This window comes from Eretmochelys imbricata, chromosome 20, assembly GCF_965152235.1.
Source record: "Eretmochelys imbricata isolate rEreImb1 chromosome 20, rEreImb1.hap1, whole genome shotgun sequence".
Classification (NCBI taxonomy): Eukaryota; Metazoa; Chordata; order Testudines; family Cheloniidae; genus Eretmochelys; species Eretmochelys imbricata.
This window is the reverse complement of record NC_135591.1, coordinates 16,485,893-16,500,911: the sequence shown is the minus strand read 5'-3', so window position 1 is coordinate 16,500,911 and position 15,019 is coordinate 16,485,893. Positions and strand designations below refer to the sequence as shown.

Here is a 15,019-nt window from a genome sequence, read left to right as displayed (position 1 = left end):
GGTGGTGGGTCTGGGTCTGGAAGCAGGGCCAGAGCCGTGGCCGGGAGCTGAGGCTGGGAGCAGGAATGGAGCAGGAGCCAGGCTGCGGTGGGGGCTAGCAGCTGAGTCCATGGCGAGGTGCGGCTCCACTCCCAGCCCTGCCCCTTCCCCCAGCCTGGGCCGGGAATGGAGCTGCAAGAGGCTGGGGCTGGGAGTGGAGCCATGCTGAAGCTGGGGACGGTGCCAGACATGGGGCTGGAAGTCAGGGATGCGACTACTGGTGGGACCAGAGCAGAGCTCAGGGTGGGGAGGGGCTGGGTGGTGCTCCCTCTCTGCCCCCCATGGGGGCTGACCCAGGACCTGTCATGTCCCTCCAAAGGGGGGCGCACCCCACAGTTTGGGGACCTCTGCCCTATAGATAGAAGAGTTCAGGGAAACGGCATGAGATGGTGCCGTCTTTGACAAAGTAATGAACTTGCTAGAGTGCATGTGGGTATTTGTGGGCGGGTGTGTGAATGCCTTTTAACGGCTCAAATCAAAACTTCACAATTGTGTGTCATAGACCCCACAGTGCCCAGAGTTAAGGGAATTACCACTTTAGCTCTGGGGTCAGGGACTTGTGCTATTGGAGCGGGAGGATCTCGCTTGTATTTCCACTGCCAATGGGAAGTCCCAAATGGCTGTTACGTGCAGCACAATGAGAGTCATGAAGCCGTTGATGATTTCAGGTTTATTATTGTCTATTAGAAACGTGTGACAAAAGAAACAGTATTCTCCCCATGACCCAGTGAGGACGATGATGGGGTGTTCTGGTTTCCAGGCAAAGAAAGAGGAGGAAGAGGCTCGCTGCGTTCACTGGAAATTTATCGCTGAGAAAGGCACCTGGGCTGTGGATGGCTGCAAAAGTCTCCAGACGAACAGCACTCACACCATCTGCAGCTGTGACCATCTCTCCAGCTTCGCACTCCTGATGGGTCCCACCGGAGTGGAGGTATCTCAGTGTCAGACTCAGATCAAAGGTCTGGACTCTGAGCTCCTTAGTTGGACAAAATCAGTAGGAATTTTGCCTGAATGACCGCTGAGTAGGAACCTCAGGGTATAATCTGTGGCCATACAGGATGGGTGGGGTTTTGATCTGAGGTGCCTAGAGTAGCCCACACTGAAAATGCCACGGTCACGGCAGGCTGCAAAAAGGAGAGCAGATTTCCCCAAAACTGCTGGTTAACACTGTAGTTAGAATCACCAACCAGTCACAATCTGTGCTCCAGATCCCCAACACTGGTTATTGAGAAGCTGAAAAAAAGAAATCACACAGCCCCCTTTATTGCATTCCAGTCTCTGGCTCCCAATCAGCAGATAGGGCCAGTAAAGTGAGAAGTTACTTAAAACTCTATTCACTTAACAAAATGTTCTTCTGATCTCCCAAGGGGCAGCCACATTGCCAGGTCAATATTAGTTTGGCTCTTACCCAAAATACCATGCTGCCAGTCAATCCTTTAGTATCTAAAACTAAAGGTTTTTGTTATAAATAAAAAGACAAGAAAAAGAAGAGAGTTGTTAAATGATCAAAGCAATCCAATACATATGACTTCAAAGTCCATATATCAGGTTCTTAGCAGCGTTAGTGAGTTTGCTGGCTTGTAAAGTCCCTCTGGAACACATCCAAAGCGTAGATGGGTCTATCAGACCTTTGTTCAAAGCTTCAGTTTGTCGAGAAGTTACTTCAGAGGTGAGAAGCAGGATTGAAGACAAAATGGAGGTGATGCAGCTGCCTTTTTCTATCCTTTTCCATGTGGCTTGTACTTCCTCTGTCCCAAAGAGAAGATCACAGCACATGGGCATGGAAAGGTACTTGGAGTCCCCTGTTCATAGGCATGTCCCTACATGTCCTGCTGACTCTTGGGCATAGCCCCTGGCTTCTCTCAATGCGTTCATTCTAGAGCTCTGTGATTCTCAAACTTTAGGAACCTGAGGACCCCCATTTTAATTTAAAATTTTTTGCAGACCCCCAACCCCCTGCTCAGCCCCAGGCCCCACCCCCATTCCATCTATTCCCCTTAGGCCCCACCCCACCTCTTCCCGCCCCCCGTCCACCCCTGCTCCTCCTCTTCCCTGTGTCTTTCTGCCTCCTCCCCTGAGCGCCCCCCATGTCCACTCCTTCCCCTCCCTCCCAGTGCCTCCAGCATGCTGCTGAACAGCTGTTCTCCGGCATGCAGAAGGCACTGGGAGGGAGGTGGAGGACTTGGTCAGCAGGGTCTTTGGACCCCCTGGAGTGTCCTTGCGGACCCCTGTTTGAGAAACGCTGGTATGTTACACTAATAAAAATGATACCAACAGGATCTTGTGAGAGGGACAAGGCAAATTGCCATGTTTATTGTAAATACAACAAAATATTCCTATATGCAATTTCTATATAGATCCATTCACACACACATTCACACACAGGTTCTACATAAAGGTTGTTATAGTTACCAGCCTAGATGTTGCTCGTGCCAAGTCACTGGCCAGGTGGCCTGGACACGAGAGTGGAGCCGAGTCGTTGTCAGATGCGCATCCGATGCTCCTGGAGGGTGGTCGTAGAACCAGACTCAAAGAACACAGTCCCTGGACCCAATTTTTATAGGTCTCTGGTTCAATACAAGTCTATGGAAGTTGCTTCATCATGCTGAATTTACAATTGAGATGGCCATCAATCAGCTCAATCAGCAGGTGGTACATCCATGACGGCTCGGCGTTATCTTCTTGCTTTTTCTTGATGTGTTTTGGGTGGATTCCGGTTCGCCCTCCAGGGGTCACCCGGTTATCTCCACTTTGCATATTTTCGGGCCACAGATATCAAGGTTGAAATTCTTAGGATTAGGCTGGCACCATTTACTAACCAATTATTTCCCTGCTTCAGGCTCTCAATTCCGTGCACTCATCATTCATTCTTTTACTTAACAACACAATCTATGACTCTTGATTCATTTAACAAGTTTTATCCCACTATCTATTTTTCCCTCTTTGGATACCAAGATTTACATAGGCATGACAAGGAGCCCCTGCGGGGGAAGAGCACCAGGGTGTTGTTTTAAAGAACAGCATTTGTTTCCTCAATGTTCTTATCACTTTCCAGCACAGACTCTTTGTCCTGTACTGGCCTGAAATAATTAGCACTTTGGCCTTGCATTTGTTACAGAGTGAAATTCAACAGCATGGAACTGATGTTCATACCTTTTTACAATACCTATATACTCTTTTGCCTATCTTTATTTCTACTACTACATAATTATAATTCTATCCTACTTATATAGCTTTGAGGGCAACCCAACAGGTATAGCTGATTACCCTTGATGGGCCATCAAACAAACTGGATAGTGCTGATGCCAATCTGTCTGGGGGTGTCACCCAGAAACACAGCACAGACATATCACACATTTATAACTCACGATGCAAAGATGATACATACATATAAACAAGATGTTCATACTTACAAATCGTAACTTTTCGACTGATACCTTACATGGTAAGGTAAGATTCATTGAAATTTTGTAATATTGTTATACATATAAATGATCACCCATATTCCATAGAATCATAGAACCGGAAGGGACCTCAAGAAGTTATTTAGTCCAGTCCCCTGCACTCAAGGCAGAACTAAGTATTTTCTAGACCATCCCTGACAGCTGTTAGTCCAACCTGCTCTTAAAAATAATGATGGAGATTCCACAACTTCCCTAAGCACTTTATTCCAGTGCTTAACCACCCTGACAGTTAGGAAGTTTTTCCTAATGTCCAACCTAAACCGCCCTTGCTGCAATTTAAGCCCATTGCTTCTTGTCCTATCCTCAGAGGTTAAGAACAATTTTTCTCTCTCCTCCTAGTAACAAACTTTTATGTATTTGAAAACTGTTATTATGTCCCCTCTCAGTCTTCTCTTCTCCAGACTGGACAAACCCATTGTTTTCACTCTTCATGCATAGGTCACATTTTCTAGACCTTTAATCATTTTTGTTGCTGTTCTCTGGACTTTCTCCAATTTATCCACATCTTTCCTGAAAGTTGGTGCCCAGAACTGGACACAATTTTCCAGTTGAGGCCTAATCAGTGTGGAATAGAGCGGAACAATTACTTCTCATGTCTTGCTTACAGTACTCCTGCTAATACATCCCAGAATGATGTTTGCTTTTTTTGCAACAGCGTTACACTGTTCACTCATATTTAGCTTGTGATCCACTCAGGGCCGTCCTTAGGCATACGTAGCTGCACATGTGGCTGTGTAGGGCACCTGAAAATTTGGGGCACTTCTGAATGATAATCAAATGGCCCACCTTGTAATCATACACATTGTAAGGAGAGTGATCACTTTACATAAGCTATCCCCACTCTCCTGCTGGTAATAGCTTATGTAAAGTGATCACTCTCCTTACAATGTGTATGATAATCAAATGGCCCACCTTGTAATCATACACATTGTAAGTAGAGTAGGATCACTTTACATAAGCTATTACCAGCAGGAGAGTGGGGTGGGGGAGAGAAAACCTTTTGTAGTGATAATCACCCATTTTTTCATGGTTTGTGTGTATAAAAACGTCTTCTGTACTTTCCACAGTATGCATCCGATGAAGTGAGCTGTAGCTCACGAAAGCTTATGCTCAGATAAATTGGTTAGTCTCTCAGGTGCCACAAGTACTCCTTTTCTTTTTGTTAAAGAGCCATTCAAGTGGTAATGAAGCCATTTAACAGGCATTTGCCAACCCCTAGGTATATACTGTCAGTTTCTGAATTTACTGACAAAAACAGTTGTGCATTACTGTAATATTTACTCAGAACATGTTGGTCTACAGGACCTTAGTTTAAAATTTGCCTTACAAATATTTCATTACAAGATTGCTGAAGATCATAAAATCACATCTCTAAAGAATCCTTGCATAGATTTTAAGATCCCCAATCTGAATATTCATCTTTAACTTTAAATGCTTGGATCATCAGACATCTAGTTTTTTAAATAAATCCTTCAAACAACCACTTTTATCTAAAATACACATTTTAATTTTAATTACTATAGTACAAAAAACTTACTTCCAAAGTCTTCCTGTCCATCCCTTTCTCCCCCAACCCCCATTGAAGAGAGGCTAGCTCTTAAAGGGACAACCCTCCCTTCCTTCCAGATAGCTGGACAAACGAGTTTCCCTTTCTTTACTTCTGACTATTTGATGAACTAGTTTTAAGAGAACCCTCCAGCAAAATCAGTACCTTAGTAAGATATAAAATCCTTTGTTATGCCTAAAATCTTTGGAAACATATTTTTTACAGTTCGTGAAATTTCATAAACGTGTCTGTTGTTATGGAGATCACACAAAGTAAATTAGTTTTCCCTTTCTCTAAAAGCAATGAATATTGTTATGAACACACTAAAACTCTGTGACTGATTAATTTAAAATAATGTCTTTGTTTCAGTGATTTAAATATGTAGTCATCTGGAATGATTACTTTATGAAGGCTTAAGAGTACAGTTAAAAAATAAAACAAGCGTATAAATACTGATTAAGAAAATGTAAAACAGAGAAGAGCTGCATCATGTATTCCATAATATTTAATGTTGTATTCGGCAGGACAGCTGACTTGCCCTTACTACAAAGATTTTTCAAATAAATCTTTGACAAACTTCAGGGTATATCAAAATACCTGAGACTGACATTTTTTATTCCTAAATTTAGTGCTTTTAATTAGGTACCTTCTGCATGTCCAGTCTTCACCTTCTGGCATGCAGTGGAAAACATGCTCCATTTTCTTTGGAAAAAAAACCCCCCACTCTTCTGCAATTTCTTTCTAATGTCATTTGCTTCTTTTGGGTTCAGGGATTTGGCTGGAAGGGGATGAGGAGGGAGTGGAGTGGAAGAGCGGAGGGAGACAGTGGGGAGGGGCGGGGCCTGGACAGAGTGGGGGAGGGGCCTGGGGTGGAGCAGGGGTGAAGTATGGGCGGGGCCACAGGCAGAAGAGGTGGGCTGGGGAGCTATCCTGGGAAAGTACCAGATTAAATCGGGGAAAGTATCAGATTTAAGATGGATTCCAGTATCATGTGACATGGTCACATGTCCTGTGAGACCCCCTAGTCTCCATTCCTCCAGGGCTGGCCCACACGTACCGGGAAGGTTTGCAAGTAAACAGAGCCATTTACAGGTGATTGATTCTGAAGCACCCTTAATGGCTTCCACGTAACATGTGCACATCAGTATACAAGTTTATATCTTATTCTCCTAACTCCAAACATAGAAATAATACATGCAAACAAATGGGATGAACACACTCAGTAGATCCTAAGCTTTGTAATGATACCTTACAAGAGACCTTTTGCGTAAAGCATATTTCAGAAACATCATAGTTACACTCATAAGCATATTTTCATAAAACATTATGGAGTGCAACGTCACGCGCACATTCTGCGTAGGGAGAGGGTACTGGGGTCTCTGTGGGGAACTGTGACTCTCCACCTCTGTGAGGCGGGCCGGGTGGCTCAGTATCCTTGCTGCCTCGTCCTTCTCCCCCCACCCACAGCTTGACTATGAACCACGGATAACTAATCTCTGGGAACGATTTTCCAACCAGTTATGCACCCACCTAAAAGTGGCTCCATCTAGGTTGTATTTGCCTAGTTTGTTTATGGGAAGTCTCAGAAGCCTTAGGGTTTGTCTACACTGGCAATTTACGGCGCTGAAACTTTCTTGCTCAGGGGTGTGAAAAAACACCCCCTGGAACACAGCAAGTTTCAGCGCTATAAAGCGCCAGTGAAGCAGTGCACCAGGTAGCTACGCCTCTCGTGGAGGTGGGTTTTTTAAAGTGCTGGGAGAACTCTCTCCCAGCGCTCTGCTGCGACTACACAAGCCGCGGTAAAGCGCCGCGATGGCAGCACTTTAGCATTGCCAGTGTAGACGAGCCCTTACTAAAGTCAAGAAATACCACATCTACCTTGTCACCACCATCCACAAGGCTTGTTACCCTGTCAAAGAAAGCTATTAGGCTGGCTTGACATGATTTATTCTTGACAAATCCATGCTGACTGTTATTTATCACCTTTTTATCTTCTAGGTGTTTGTAAACTGATTGCTTAATTATTTGCTCCATTATCTTTCCGGATACGGAAGTTAAGCTGACCGGTCTGTAATTCCCCGGGGTGTCCTTACTTCCCTTTATTTCCCATGTAGCATCTCAGCGCTCACTGGTGAGTCTCCCTTTGCTGTGTTACAGGAGAGTTATCCACTGACCTCGTCACCTACGTGGGACTGACCTTCTCCCTGCTGTGCCTCCTCCTCGCCATCCTCACCTTCCTCCTTTGCCGCTCCATCCGCAATGTCAGCACCTCCCTCCACCTGCAGCTCTGCCTCTGCCTCTTCCTGGCCGACCTGCTCTTCCTCACCACGGTGACCCGCACCCGCAGTCGGGTCTGTTACCCACTTTTATTCTTGGTTTAAAATTGAGCTGTGTCCAGATCCTCTGTCAGCATTTCTAAAGCTCCCCTCACTCCAGCAGCTTTTTATACCCTCAGCTGGATGGTAACATTTATTCCATGCTCTTTAGTCCCGCAGAAATAATTATTTACTCCCCTCCAAAAGAAATCTCTCTGGGTGAAACCAGTCCTTCCCTTTCCCTTGTGGGCTCCATCCTTCATCAGACAAAGGAACCTCGATTTCCAGGGTCACAGTCCCCTGCCTGTCCTCTCTCCCTCCACACTGATGGGCAGATGCAAGGCACCTATATCTTGAAGCAGATACAGAGAAGAGAACCTACACCCTCCAGGTCTCTCCCTATTATGAGGACCGGGAACTTGTTTATGTCCCTGCTCCCTATCCTAGGATTCCTCACAGTATCCAACAATTTCCACGATTCATTTGGGAACTACAACCCCCAGAAACCATCTTTGCTGAGTGGAGATCAGGACAAGCTTGGACTCTGAATGATTGAAAGGGCCAGCCAGCTTGCCCTTAGACAAGCCCTCGTAGACTGAAGAATGTATTTTCTCTTGGGAGAGAGCCGTAACTGGAGAGATGTGTTAATAAAGAGCCCTATATGATCCTCACAAAAGTCCCCCCACCTCCAAATTCAGTGTTTCCCTTCCCAGAAGCAGTGTCCCAGAGCTCTCTCTCGTCCTGCCCTCAGGTGGTGTGTGCTGTCATTGCTGGCTTCCTACACTACCTCTTCCTGGCCGGCTTCACCTGGATGTTCCTGGAGGGGCTGCACCTCTTCCTCACCGTCCGGAACCTGAAGGTCGTGAATTACACCAGCGCCAGCCGGTTCAAGAAGAGATTTATGTACCCGTTTGGCTACGGATTCCCAGCCCTGGTGGTGGCTATTTCTGCAGCAGTGAATCCTGGAGGCTACGGAACTTCCAACCAGTAAGTGCAGTGCCCATCCCGAAGGGGAGCTGGGATGTGGCTTCCATGTGGTTGTCTGGCTCATCCCAGGACTGACTTGAACCGAGATTTCCCTGCCTGGGAGCTGACTGTGACACTGACCTGCCCTGAGCGCTGTAGTTGAGTTGCCCACCTGTCAGACATCTACACTCCTCGCCCCACTGATGATGCGGAAGAACAAGCCAGAAAGATCCCAGCTTGACTTCCAGCTCCCAGGCTGGGTTTGTGGCATTGGTGGGTAGGAAACAAATGCACCTTCTTACTGTGGGCAAATCCCTGAGGATCCCCTCTCTCAAGTGAGCAACTCCACTAAAACAGGGCATGGCAGGTTCTAGACACCCCAGGCTAGATCCTCAGCTGGTGTAAATCAGGGTAGCTTCACTTCCTTCAGTGCAGCTAGGCACATATACATCCGCTGCATGTCTGGCCCTCCCTCAATACTGTGCTCATCCACCAGAAAGGGTCATTTGAGGAGGTGGAAGAGGAAGTGGAGGCTGAAAGCAGGAGCTGCTGAGGTAGATGGGGAGAGCTGTTAGCCTGCAGTCAGCAGGAGAGTCGGCCATGTCACAGGCTGGCTCAGATCCATCTTGCTTTCGAGAGCCAGCTGCCCTGTGACACCCTCTCTCTGCCCGCGGTGCTGAAAAAGGGTCATAATCCCATTAAAGTCACCTTCTTCTTGCTCCCTGCCTGTAGCTGCTGGCTCAGCCTGGAGAGAGGATTTCATTGGAGCTTCCTGGGACCAGTCTGTGCCATAATCCTGGTGGGTACCTCACAGAGCCATAGGGCCCCATTCTCCTCTCTCCTCTGCGACCCTGTGGAGTCCAGTGGAGCCAAGAGAGGAATATCTCCCAGAGAATTTAAGATGAAAGAGTCCTAGAAGATCCCATTTCATTCATCCCTCTTTGGCCAGTGCAGGATTTCCCAGTAACAGAATAGCCTACGTTCTATGGAGGCAGTCCGGGCGAATGGGTCGGGCACTGGGTTGCGAGTCAGGGGACCTGACTCTGCCACTGGCCTGCTGTGTTAACTTGGGAAGTAGCTTCCCCTTGCTGTACCTCTGTTTCTCCTCCCACCCTTTGTCTGTCTTGCCCACAGGCACCGAAAAAAATAGCGGATGCTCAGCACCCACTGGCAGCCAGCTCCCCACTGCCGGCGGCCGTGCCGATCAACTCCTCCCGCTCCATCCCAGTGCCTCCCGCAGTCAACTGTTCTGTGGTGTGCAGGACACGCGGTGGGGGAGGGGGCGGAACTGGGTTGGAAGAGGTGGGCTGAGGGTGGGAAGAGGCAGGTGTCACGGAGTCCCCGGGCGATGCTCTGGAACTGCTCCCTAAAAAGCCAGGCAGGACTCTGGGGAAGTCTCCTTTTTGGGAGCAGACTATCTTCAGGACACACAGCTCACACAGCTTCCACCTTCCTGGGTCTGACCTCAGAGCATTCAGCATCCTCTGCCCCTCCGTGCGCTTCCCACAGCGAGTCCACCCAGGCAGGGCTCCTGGAGAAGTCAGAGGGTCAACTCCGCAGTCAGACGTGACTCTCAGCCAGCCAGTAAAACAGAAGGTTTATTAGACGACTGGAACATCGTCTAACACAGAGCTTGTAGGTAGAGAGAACAGGACCCTTCAGCTGGGTTCATTTTGGGGGGCAGTGAGCCAGACAACCATGTCTGCACTTCACTCCATGTCCCCAGCCAGCCCCAAACTGAAACTCTCTCCAACCCCTCCTCCCCTGGGTTTTGTCCCTTTCCCGGGCCAGGAGGTCACCTGATCTCTTTGTCTCCAACCCTTTAGCTCTCACCTTGCAGGGGGGAAGGGCCCAGGCCATCAGGTGCCAGGAAACAGGGTGTTGGCCATTCTCTGTGTCCAGACCCCTGCACACACCTGCCCTCCAGGGCTCTTCAATGATCATACACCCTTATCCCACCATCTAGATACTTAAGAACTGCATAGGGGAAACTGAGGCACCCCCACAATATTCAGAGGAAACATTAAGAACAGTTCCACTTCGTCACATCTCTCCCCCCTTCGAGACCGAACTGAGTGGGGTCACTTTAGCCAGTGACCTGGGGAAGTTCGAACCCACCAACGTTCCCATAGACGCCCCAGCATCTCTTGGAGAAGGAGTGGGGTGGGGGCGGGGTGTGGGGTGGGGTGGGGTGGGCGGTTGAGTGGCCCAGAGGAAGCCAGTCCCTGTGGTCTTGCCTAGTTATTTTGCAAACAAATGCTCCAGGACAGGGGCTGCCCCTTTCTAGGTGTGAGAACAGAACCCAGTGCAGTCTCAGTTGGAGCCTCTGGGTGCTACCACAATATGATTAATATAATATGTCATTACTCATGCAATGCTGCCATGGAAGCAAGTGGGACCTCTGCCGGAATGAGGATAGTTTTGTCCCGTGCCTTGTACAGCCTGGCTGGTAAATAACCCAAGTGATGGGGGAAGGGAAGGTGGCTGCAGTGTGGGGAGTTTGGGGAAGGAAGGGAACATGTGTTGTAAGAGATAAAGGTAGCAAATGTCCTTGGAGATTCCTCCCCATCTCAGGCAGCGAGTTAAGAATTAATTTCAGTCTCAGAATTGAAGGGAATCCTCTATAGACAGGACCTAGAAGCTTTGGGCCAAATCACACAGCTCTAAATCTGGAATCAGTGGAGTCACTCCAGATTCAGATAAGAGCAGAATGTGGCCCTCTGGCTGTATGATCACATGTGATGCATTGCAGCCCTGCCTTTGCCAACTGTTCCCTGCATGGCCTGGGACCAAGATCTGGTAGCGAATGGTATATGACCCACCTTGACGAGCAGTCACTGGTCTGCAGCAGTCTGATCCCATAGGATTGTTCTGTGCCTCAGGCAGAGAGACTGGCCTTGGCTAGCATGTTTTACAAGGAATATTTCATGCTGTTTCCACAGATAAATTTAACATTTTTTATTGTAACCCTCTGGATCCTGAGAGACAAACTCTCCTCCCTTAATGAAGATGTGTCCACTCTCAAAGACACCAGGTAGGACAGCACTATATCTACTAGAACAGGGGTGGGCAAACTTTTAGGCTCGAGGGCCACGTCTGGGTGGGGAAATTGCATGCAGGGCCATGAAAGTAGGGCTGGGACAGAGGTTGGGGTGCGGGAGGGAGTGTGGGGTGTGGGAGGGGATTCGGTGTGCAGTAAGGGGTTCAGGGCAAGGGGTTGGGGTGGAGGAGGGTGTGAGGTGTATGATGGGGCTCAGGGCAGGGGGTTGGGGTGCAGGATGGAGTGCAGAGTGGGGGAAAGGGCTCAGGGCAGGGGTGCAGGGAGGGGTCCGGAGTGCGGGAGGGGGCTCAGGAAAGGGAGTCGAGATTTGGGTTACAGGAGGGGTTCGGGGTGCAGGCTCCGGCCCGGCGCCACTTACTAGGAGTGGCTCCGGGGTGGCAGCGGGGCTCAGGCAGGCTCCCTGCCTGCCTGCCCTGGCCCTGCATCGCTCCTGGAAGTGGCCGGCACCAAGTCCCTGCGGCCCCTGGAGGGGAGGGGACAGAGGGCACCATGCGCTGCCCTCGTCTGCGGGTACTTCCCCCAAAGCTCCCATTGGCCATGGTTCCTTGTTCCTGGCCAAGGGGAGCTGCAGGGGGGCAGGGGTAGAGGAGCGGTGTCGGCAGGTGAGGGCAGCGTGCGGAGCCCTCTCCTCTCCCCTTCCCCCAGGGGCTGCAGGGATGTGGTGCCGGCTGCTTCTGGGAGTGGTGCGGGGCCCACGGCACCACAGGGGTGACAATTCGCAGGCTGGATCCAAAGCCGTGATGAGCCAGATCTGGCTCGCGGGCCGTAGTTTGCCCACCCCTGTACTAGAAGGGTCCAGTGAGCCTCCTGTATGGGAATTCCTGTGGGATTCCCCACAGAGTGCTGCTAGAATACAGCTGAGCACATGCCACTGTAGGGTTTCCAGGTTATCTTGGTGACCTTCTGCTTGATGAGAGAGTAACAGTCTCACTGACCAAGGAGCTGATAAACCCTAACTCACATCAGCAGTCCCTTACTCATGAGTCCTAAAGTTGTCCATGGGACCATCTGCCAAAATAAGGACAATTTTGCATGAGTAAGGGTATGCTGGATCAGACCTTAAATTAGACACACCATAGCCAGGGTGGCAAAGGAAGGGTCAGGTTAGGAGAGAGGAGAGGTCTATGGCAGAAAAGGATCATCATGGGAATTACTTTTCTGCCATGTGTATCATCTTCGTCCCTGGATGGATTTTGAGATGACAGTTGCAGTCTGTTCCGAAGCCTGCTGAAGTCAGTGGAAGTATTGGTACGGAAGAGACTGCTAGATCAGAAAGGCTCTTGCAGTAAGTCCTGTGGCACATTCAGATTGTGGCATGCAAATTGTCTTTCAATTAGCTCATTTTGAAATCTGTTCGTTAGGGAGGAACAAGATCAGGGCCGCCAGCTGGGAGTGCTGGGTGGAGACATGAGAGGGGAAAAAGATTTTGGAACCAGTTCAGAATGTTGAGGCTTCAGAAAGCCATGGTGTTACTGCACGTGCGTAGTGCTGTGTAAGGAGAAATGCAAGTCTGTGCTGATAGTGAGAGCTGGGCCGTGTGCTACTTAGGGAGGAAACTCATCTCTTTTCCCTGTGGTTGTGGATACTGTCGAGGTAAAGTGCCATCCATTGAGGAGGAAGGCAAGTGTGGCTTACTGTTGCTCTGTAGCAACCCCTCTGTCTATCTATGGACCAACATAGATGGGTTCCCGAGAGCCCAATATCCTGTTCCCTCTTGATTGTCACATTGCCAGGGCCTGATGTGAAGGGATTAAAAACAAAACATGTGAAGAGATTAAAAATAAAACCGTAATGAGAGGTTGAACCATTGGCTTTGGAAGAGCCACCTGTGGGAGGTTAAGGTGTGTGTGTGGGGGGGGAGATGGTTGGGCACAATATTGTATTTTGGATTCATAGGCGTAAGTTGCCGTTGTGTTCATCTTGACAGTACCCCTAAGTCACAGTAAAGCGGGTGCCAGCTGTTTCGTCCCACACAGCCTGCAGGGAGCCTTCATCTTCCTGGTGCATTGTCTCCTCAATCGCCAGGTAACGCCCATGGTGTGTCATCAGCCACCCAGTGACTTCACGGGACTAGCAGTGGCCTATCTGAGGGTGTTAGTAACATGATGTAGTGACCATGTCCCTTATTCTCCAGGTGAGAGAGGAGTACAGGAGATGGATTAAAGGAACAAGAAAACCCAGCCCCACAACTCAAATGTTTAGTCCGTCTGTGTCCACTGTCACTACCAACACCAAGGTGGTAAGAGATCCTCTATTCTGTTCCAATACTAGCATCCAAAATCACCTCTCCAACCAACGATGTTTATCATACAGCTGGCTTTGCTGTGCCAGCGGGGCAGTTGCCGGTTCTTCATCCCAACTACATACAAAACCTGGAAGGGGAAGTGGGATTGGACAAAATCCTCTCTCTAATCCAAATCCAAAACTCCTACTGAATTCAAAGGCCACCCTAGTGTTTTAGCTGCTTGTGTCTCCCAGATTTAAAGGGCCAGATCCCAGGTCAGAGAGCAGTTATTTCTTAGGGAAAGCACAACATGTGGGGGAGTTGGGGGGTGGGAGGCGATTTGCAGAGGCCTCGCGTGCTGTGTGTGTGAGCTAGCTCTGCTGTTTCACTGTAATGCGTAAATAATAAAATAACCTGCTTATGGACCTTGGTTGGTTCTTTGGTTTGAGGGTTTGCTGTCAGGTTCTGCCTGTCCTGGAAACCTAGGGCCCAGTTCTAAAGCCTCTTTATGCCAATCTGGCTTAAAGGTGTAAAGGGACTTTAAAGTGGGCAGCAATGGCCCTGTGATTAGTCCTCCTGGGCAGGAATCCTTCCTGGCTGCTGTGGAACTGGCATAAAATCTCTCCATTAGCCCTGCTCCCAGCCCCTGGCATGGGGGTTGTGACTGGTGGGGTGGAGGTGCTGCTGAGGGCATGGCTGAAGCACACTGCTTCGTGGCTATTGTCTGCTTCCCAAGGCCCCGAAGGACCCTTGGAAATGCACGAGTTTACACCAGCTGAGGACCTGGCCTGTAACCGCGTTTCAGCTTCAGCGATGTCACTGCACCACTAAATGCTCTTGACGTTACCTGGCGATTGAGGAGACACTGCACCCAGGAAGATGAAGGCTCCCTGCAGGCTGTTGACGATGGGGACTGCTGGGCCGACTTGGAGGAGACCAAAGCTCCATGTGCAGCCCAGAAGGAAGAGCTGGGCAATAGCTTTAAAGGTCAGTAACCTGGATACAGGCAGATGGAGAGATCCCGTTACAATAACCCTATGGAGAGCAATTGGGTCAGGAGGATCTGGGCAGAGTGGCGTGGAGCTACCAGCCCCTGCTTCCTGTGTGGGACAGGGCTACTGTCAATGAGAACACATTGGGAATTTGTTCCCATGGATCCTAGATATGCTGTTCCCCTCCTGCAATCCCTCACACCCTCCGCATGCCAAGGACCTTCCAAACCAAGGCATTTGACCCACCAGGGTTGCTTTGTTGCCTTCTCAACTGTGGTCTCCGAGATTGGACACATCTGCGCCGAGGGAGGAGAGTCTGTTTCTCAAGATCCACTGGGTCGGGGTAAAGAACGTCGCATTTATCTGTGGAAACAGCTGAAAATATTTCTTATGAAACGTTTCATCCGGGGCC

At 49.2% G+C, this 15,019-nt stretch overlaps 1 pseudogene; it reads left to right on the top strand.

Moving 5' to 3' along the window:
• The first annotated feature begins 3,481 nt into the window (after positions 1-3,481).
• On the top strand, positions 3,482-14,610 carry LOC144277901 (putative adhesion G protein-coupled receptor E4P; annotated as a pseudogene).
• The last annotated feature ends 409 nt before the right edge of the window (positions 14,611-15,019 follow it).